This window comes from Haemorhous mexicanus, chromosome 16 (genome assembly GCF_027477595.1).
Source record: "Haemorhous mexicanus isolate bHaeMex1 chromosome 16, bHaeMex1.pri, whole genome shotgun sequence".
NCBI lineage: Eukaryota > Metazoa > Chordata > Aves > Passeriformes > Fringillidae > Haemorhous > Haemorhous mexicanus.
In genome coordinates this window covers 14,208,323-14,215,978 of record NC_082356.1, presented here as the reverse complement: position 1 = coordinate 14,215,978, position 7,656 = coordinate 14,208,323, and the positions used below count along the sequence as shown (strand labels likewise).

Below are 7,656 nucleotides of genomic sequence, written 5' to 3'. Positions count from 1 at the left end.
AGGAGCAGTGACAGGACAAGAGGACGCAGCCTTCAGCTGCACCAGGGGATGTTTAGGCTGACATTAGGAAATATTCTTCTCACAAAGGGTGATTGGCCATTGGAATGGGCTGCCCAGGGGGGGTGGGTGAGTTACCATCCCTGGAGGTGTTTAGGGAATGACTGGATGTGGCACTCAGTGCCATGGTCTAGGTGACAAAGTGGTGTTGGGTCCCAGGATGGACTTGATGCTCTCCAAGTTCTTTTCCAGCCTGGCTGATTCTCTGATGATTGTGACACTGCAGGGCCCTGGGGAAGCAAGGGGCCATTGTGACACTGCGGGGCCTGGTGGCACTAAGAGGACCATGGTGACACTGTGTACGACATGGCAGCACAGAGCCAAGGGGCCATGGTGACACTGTGGGGCTAAATGGAAGCAAGGAGTCCATTGTGACAGTCTGGGACCTGGTGCAACCACAGAGGCCACTGTGACACTGTGTGGCCCTGTTGAACCAAGGGGCCATTGTGCCACTGTGGAACCAAGGAGACCCTTGGGAGAGCCTGGGGACAATGGAATGAAGGGGCCATTGCTCCATTGCAAGGACTCTGGGAACTGAGGGAACAATTGTGAAACTGTGGTGCCCCATGGAACCAAGGGTCCCTGGGAACACTGCAGGATCTTGTGTCACCAGGGCTCCTTTGTGACCCGGTAGCAGCAAGGAATTCATTGTGGCACTGTGAGGGCTCATGGAGCCAAAAGGCCACTGTGACCCTGCAGGGCCTTGTGGAACCATGCAGAGCATTGTGACAGAGCAGGACCTGGTGTCATGATGGGGCCATTGTGACACTGCAGGGCCCCATGGAACCAAGGGGCCAATGCTGCTCCTTAGGGCCTCCTGGAATGAATGGAACATGTTTGACACCGTGGTGGCCATTGTGACCAAGAGGCCATTGTGACACTGTGGAACCAAGGAGAGCATTGCTGCACTGCCAGACCTCATGGAGCCAAGGATCCATTGTGACACTGCAGGGCCTTGGGGGACCACGGCACCGTTATGACACTGCAGGCCCCGAGGATCCAAGGACTCTATGACCCCAAGGTGTCCCATGAAACCAAAAGGGACATTGTGACACTGGGAGGCCTCATGGAATTCTGGAGACCATTGTGACACTCTGGGGCCTCGTGGAACCGTGGCGGCACCAGGTTGGCTGGGAGTGTTGATCTGCTAGCGGGTAGGTGAGATATGCACAGGGACCTGGGCAGGCTGGGTCCAGGAACCAAATCCAACAAGGAGAGGTTTTCCCCTGTGCTCAGCACTTGTTGGGCAGCACCTCAAGTGCTGTATTCAGTTCTGGGCCCCCCAATTTAGGAAGGACATGGAGGGGCTGGAGTGTGTCCAGAGAAAGGCAGCAAGGCTGGGGAGGGGTCTGGAATACAAGTCCTGTGAGGAGCAACTGAGGGAGCTGGGGTTGTTCATCCTAGAGAAGAGGAGGCTCAGGAGAGACAAGGCGGTGGCAGGGCACAGGTTGGACTTGATGATCTCCAAGGTCTTTTCCAACCTTGCTGATTCTGGGATTCTCTGAAACCACCCTTGGAGCATTGTAGGATGATCCCTGCGCCTCCTCTTCAGAAGCTCCAGCAGCCCAGGTCCCTCAGCTTCTCCTGCCAGCCTCTGCAGCCCATCCTCTCAGTTCTGCAGAGCCTCTGCAGCCCCTCCTCATTGCCCAGAACAGGGAGTCCCAGAGCCAGACACAGCAGCCCAGATGTGCCCCCCTGGCCTGTGGTGCCTCTGGCAAGGGAGCAGCAGGAGCCACTGCAGGAGCATGCAGACAATTCCTGCAGCACTTGTAGGATGATCCTGCTCCCCAAGGGACGTTCCCATGGTGCCAAGGCAGGAACTGCAATGGGAAGTGGGGCATGAGAGGAAAGAGCAAACAGGGATGGGCTGTTTGCAGAGGAGGAGTGCGGGGCAATAGGAAGAAATTTGTACAAGGGAAGAGTAAAGAAAGCCAAGGTGAAGCCAAGGAAATGCTCAGGGCAGTTTTGGGGTGGCTGCCAGGCAGCCCTGGCTCTGAGCAACACCATCTGCAGTGGGACAGGAAACTCCCAGCTCATGGGAACAAACTTTCTGGCTGACTGCAGAGGCCAGGACAAAGCTGAGTGGTTTCCCTGGTGTCCCCCAGCCCTTGCTGGCCCCAGGGGCTGATGGCATTTGTGCTCCCTCAGGTTCATGTCCCCACACCAACAGCATGGGGGTGCTCCCCCTGCTCTGTTCAATGCAAACAGGGGCTCCTGAGCCAGTGCTGCCATGTCTGTGCCTGCAAGGATGGGGCACCTGTGTGAGCTGGGGGAGAGGCCAGGGCTGCAGAGGGGGGATGTTGTTGGCAGCTCCATGAGGATGCTCGGGGACGCTGCCCTGGGATGTCCAGCGCACTGGGGACGGATCAGCCCCTGCTCTGCTGCTCCTTCCCATCTCCCCCAGGGCCCTTGCAGAGCACCAGCCATGCTGTTTGCCCCCAGCCTGCCCACGGCCACCCTGGGGCTGCTCACAGGGGTTTTCTGTGCTGAGCATTGGCCTGGCCGTGTTCTTGAGAGAGCCTGGGCAAGGAGCCTGGAGCCCCCAGGGCCTGGCCTGAGGCGTCAGCGCTGCCCCAGCAGTGCCCATGGCCTGTCCCTGCTGCAGCCCTGGCACTGCCACCCCCAGGACTGTGCCCGGCCCTGAGAGCACTCAGGCCCTACAGCAACACCAGGGCCACCAGGGCAGTGGGGCAGGGCCACAGGAGCAGCACTGGCAACACCAAGTGCTGCTGCTGCTGGGCACAGCTGCTGTGCCAGCACTGATCCGCCCCCAGGTCTGCACACAGACATTGCTGCTGCAGCTCCAGAGAAGGCATCTCTGCAGAAAACTTTGCTGGGAGATCCTATACTTCCTTTAAAGCCACCAACTGTTCAGCCCCTCATTGACATAGTCTGTGGCCACAGGGAAGTTTCAGAGAAACAGCACAAACAATGACATTCTTTTGTGGATATTAGATAAAAAGTATAACAAAGAAAAAGAACCTCAGAAATAAAATCAACAAAAAGTATCAAGGATGAATTTTATTACAAGTGATTTGCAGAAATTGCCCAGTAGTTTAATGTTTCTGAAAGCATCCAGTCATCAATCTCCTCACTGCAGCCTTGAGCTCCTGGTTTCTCAGGCTGTAGATGAGGGGGTTCAGGGCTGGAGGCACCACCGAGTACAGAACTGACAGGGCAAGATCCAGGGATGGAGAGGAGATGGAGGGGGGCTTTAGGTAAGCAAATATGGCACTGCTGATGAACAGAGACAGCACGGCCAGGTGAGGGAGGCAGGTGGAAAAGGCTTTGTGCCTTCCCTGCTCAGAGGGGATCCTCAGCACAGCCCTGAAGATCTGCACATAGGAGAAAACAATGAACACAAAACAGCCAAAAGTTAAACAAACACTAATAGCAAGAAGCCCAAATTCCCTGAGATAGGATTTGGAGCAGGAGAGCTTGACGATCTGTGGGATTTCACAGAAGAACTGGCCCAGGACATTGCCATGGCACAGGGGCAGGGAAAATGTACTGGCCGTGAGCATGAGAGCATTGAGAAAGGCACTGGCCCAGGCAGCTGCTGCCATGTGGGCACAAGCTCTGCTGCCCAGGAGGGTCCCGTAGTGCAGGGGTTTGCAGATGGACACGTAGCGGTCGTAGCACATGATGGTCAGGAGGGAAAACTCTGTTGTACAGCAGAAAAGAAAAAAAAAGAGCTGTGCAGCACATCCTGTTTAGGAGATGGTCCAGGTGTCCCAGAGGGAATTGTGCATGGCTTTGGGGACAGTGGTGCAGATGCAGCCCAGGTCACTGAGGGCCAGGTTGAGCAGGAAGAAGAACATGGGCGTGTGCAGGTGGTGGCCGCAGGCTACGGCGCTGATGATGAGGCCGTTGCCCAGGAGGGCAGCCAGGGAGATGGCCAGCAAGAGGCAGAAGTGCAGGAGCTGCAGCTGCCGCGTGTCTGCCAGTGCCAGCAGGAGGAAGTGGCTGATGGAGCTGCTGTTGGACATTTGCTGGAGCTGCACATGGGGATCTGTAAAAAAAGGAATCATGGAATAGTTGGGTTTAGAGAGGATGTTAAATATCCCAGCACATCTTGGGGGCACTTTCCCCCACTTCCTGCCCAGGACTCTGCTGCCTGGAGCTGTCCCTGCCAGCAGCTGCTTCCCTGTGCCCAGGGCTGGGCCCTGCCAGTGCTGCCAGAGCCCAGCCCAGCCCTGGGGGCTCACCTCTGCCCTGCAGACCCCTCCAGGCTCAGGCACTGCCAACGGGCAGCTCTGGCTCTGCAGACTCTGATGGCAACATCAGAGAAACCCTGAGGAGGCTGGAAAAGCGACACTAATGCTGCCTCTAAGGGGCCCTGTGCTTATTTCTGTCACTGCCTGCTTTATTCAGATCTCACAGAAATCATGTTTATTTTTCTCAGACTGAATTGAGAGATGAATATCTATATGCAATTTCCTAACCAGGCAACCCTGAGCAGTAGATTAAAAAAGCAGGAGTTTTCCTTTCATGCAGCCTCTGCCTCCCTGTGCTTCCAGTATAATCAACTTGGAAATGTTCTGCAGTTAAATGTCATGCTGGGAGCAGTCCTGAACAATGCAATATCCTCACCACACAAAGACAGCACTTCCAAGCCTTACCAGTTGTCTCCTCCAACCCAGACCTTGTCCCCCTTCCAGATCTGGGAGCAGCAGCCAGGGCTGTCTGAGAGCTCTCCCTGGCAGGCAGCAGAGTCCCTGCCCCAGCACAGCGCCCTGGGCTGCAGGACCCTGCTCTGCAGGACAGCCCTGGGCACCCCTGGCTGCTCTGCACAAGAGAGAATCAGAGAATGTACTCACAGGGTCTGTAGGCATTGAGATGTTCCAGCTTTAGGAGATTGCTCCAGGAGCTGCAGCTGCATTGTCCTGCAGCCAGAGGTTCTTGTGCCAAGGGCTGGCAGGGATTCTGCCCCAGGCACTTCTCAGCACCTTCCCAGCCCTGACTGATTGAAGCTCTCTGTGCCTCTGTGCTGTGCCCGGGGTGGCTGCAGGCAGTGCCCCAGCCCTGCTGGGCTGGGAGAAGAGCTGCTCATCAAGAGAAATGTGCTTTTGAAGCTCTTCTTGGTTACCAGAAGCTGCCTGTGTGCCAGGAGCCCAGCCCAGCTCAGCAGCACAGACACAGCACAAGGACTTTAATGACCCTCTGGGGTTTTGTGCTCAGGCCCTCAACATCAGTCCCTGAGAGGGAGATGAAGAAACTTCTCCAGAACTCCAAGTCAGAATCACACTCCAAAGTTTCTTTCACTTTTAATGGGTCCCACTGAGGGACACGACTGAGAAAGTGTCCCCAGGCCCCAGCCAGAGCAGAGAACTGGAGGCAGTGATGACAGGTGGGGACAAAGAGAAGCCAAGTCTTGGTGCCCTGGGCCACAGCAGGGTCTGTGCCACCAAGGGCTGGGAGGAGACACCTTGTCCTGAGGCACTGGGGCCTCCTGGCACAGCCCCAGCCAGGCTGGGCACTGTCAGCCCCTTGTCCTGCCCTCAGCATCCCCCCCTAGCCCACATCCCAGTGGCCTCAGGGATCTGCTGGAAGGAGTCCCTGGGGAGCCTTGCTCAGCAATGGCCCTGGGGGCTCCTTAATGCTTCCAGGGACTGCAGGTTTTTCGAAGGACTTTGGGTTTGGCTTTTGCCTTGGAGTCTCTGAGAGGTTTCTGCAATCATGGCCTCCAATTATCTGCTGTAATTAGTCCCTGGAGAGGTTTTGTCAGTAACAACACTCAGTGGGGCTCATTAATGCTTCAAGGTACTTCAGTTATTTTAAGCTACTTGGTGTTTCCCTTTTGATACAGACTCTGGGAGAGGTTTGTGCAATCATGGCCCCAATTATCTGCTTTAAGAAGTCCCTGGAGAGCTTTGTACTGACACTCAGTGGGGCTCATAAATACTTTGAGATACTCAAGTTTTTTAAGGTACTTTGGATTTTCCTTTCCACACTGAGTCTCTGAGAAGTTTTTGTGCCATCCTGGCCTCCAATTCTGTCCTTTAAAGAGTCCATGAGAAGCCTCTTGGGGTCGGCTGTCTGTCTCTGCCCCCAGACACGCTTAGGATGGTTCTTGCACGCTGGGCTTCAAAGGATGAGACTGGACGCCAGGTTTTTTCGGTCTTCAGTTTGTTTATTATCTCTTATCTAAAAAGTCCTTTCCCTGCCTGAAGGATCTGACCAACACGGCAGCCAAAGGCACTCTGCCCACCCCTAAGGCGGCCGCATCTTTTATAACAAAAACTACGTATATCATATTTACATTTTGTCCCCAATACCTATCATCTTCGTCACTAAGTACACCCTCATCCCAGACCAATCCACAAGTGCCAACACCACCCCAGAAGATGGAAGACAGGAAGAAGAAGGAAAAGCCTGGTGGCACACCCAGATTCCTCCATCTTGTCTCTACCACCCCCCTGTACCGAAACCCCAAAATTTGTAATTCACCCTATAATAATATCTTCCCTTCACCATTTACACCTGAGTGGTTCTCGCATGTTCCATTTCCTCATACATCGGTGGCACATCTCTAGATGGATCAAAATCAAGCCACCAAGTGCTTTTGGCAACATTCCAGGGCTCCCAAGCCCCCCAAGGGTTCTCTCGGTAGCTCTGGACATCAGGAGTGATGTGCTGAGCTCCCACATCTCCCCCTTCTGTTTGCACAAAAAGCACTTCCTTTGTAATCGAACGTACAATGCGCCGTACACTCAAAAGGATGCATGGTATGAAGATCATGAGAACTGCAAGAATTAACAAAATATAAAATCCTACCTTCAAAAGCTCTCTCCATATGGGAGAAAGATCAAAAAACTTTACTACATCATCAATCCATGATCCAGTGATCTCACCAAGTTTTTCTATACTGTCTTTTATCTTTTTGATGTTTTCTGTAATTGATTGTGAATGGTCTGAGAGATTCATGCAACACATCCCTGCAAATTCTTCACATCCATGTCCATGGGCAAGCAACAGATAATCGACCGCTGCCCTGTTTTGTAGAGTTGCCTGTCTTACACTGCTCACGTCTTTCAACATGTCACTCAGTGCAAGAGAGACTGATTGAGCATGTTTGCTCAACCAACAACCCATGTGGTCCAATTGAGTCAAGGCCACCCCCGACGCTGTCTGAGGTGAGAAAATTGCTGTCGCAATTCTCCTTGCCTTGTCCCAAGTGTACACTGTATCATCGCAATTTGTGCTATAATGTTGTAATGTTCTTTTTTCTTTACGTTTTGACTTTTTTAGCATTTTTGAATCTGGTGACAACATTGAAATCTTTCCGATGCTGCATGGACCTCCCATTGCATTCGCAGGAACACCATACCAAATTCTGTCCCCGCAAATCAAAAACAATCCCTTTGGCAATTGCACTGGAACTTGGAGTGACCCTGTAGTTGTTATTGTGTTTTTGCACCAAGCTGATGCATTTTTATAATATTCATGATTCGGTGTGACATCAATTGTCTTATTTTTTGCCACACTTAAGATTCCGAATTGCATGCACAATTCCATTGTCATGGACCCAAAAATCTCCAATTCCTGAGGCTCAGTAGAATCCACAGGAAGAAGATGCGTCCAAGCATGCCACTCCGT

At 53.3% G+C, this 7,656-nt stretch overlaps 1 pseudogene; it reads right to left on the bottom strand.

Moving 5' to 3' along the window:
- Window positions 1-3,113: 3,113 nt before the first annotated feature.
- LOC132334830 (olfactory receptor 14J1-like) lies at window positions 3,114-4,061 on the bottom strand (annotated as a pseudogene).
- Window positions 4,062-7,656: the final 3,595 nt, after the last annotated feature.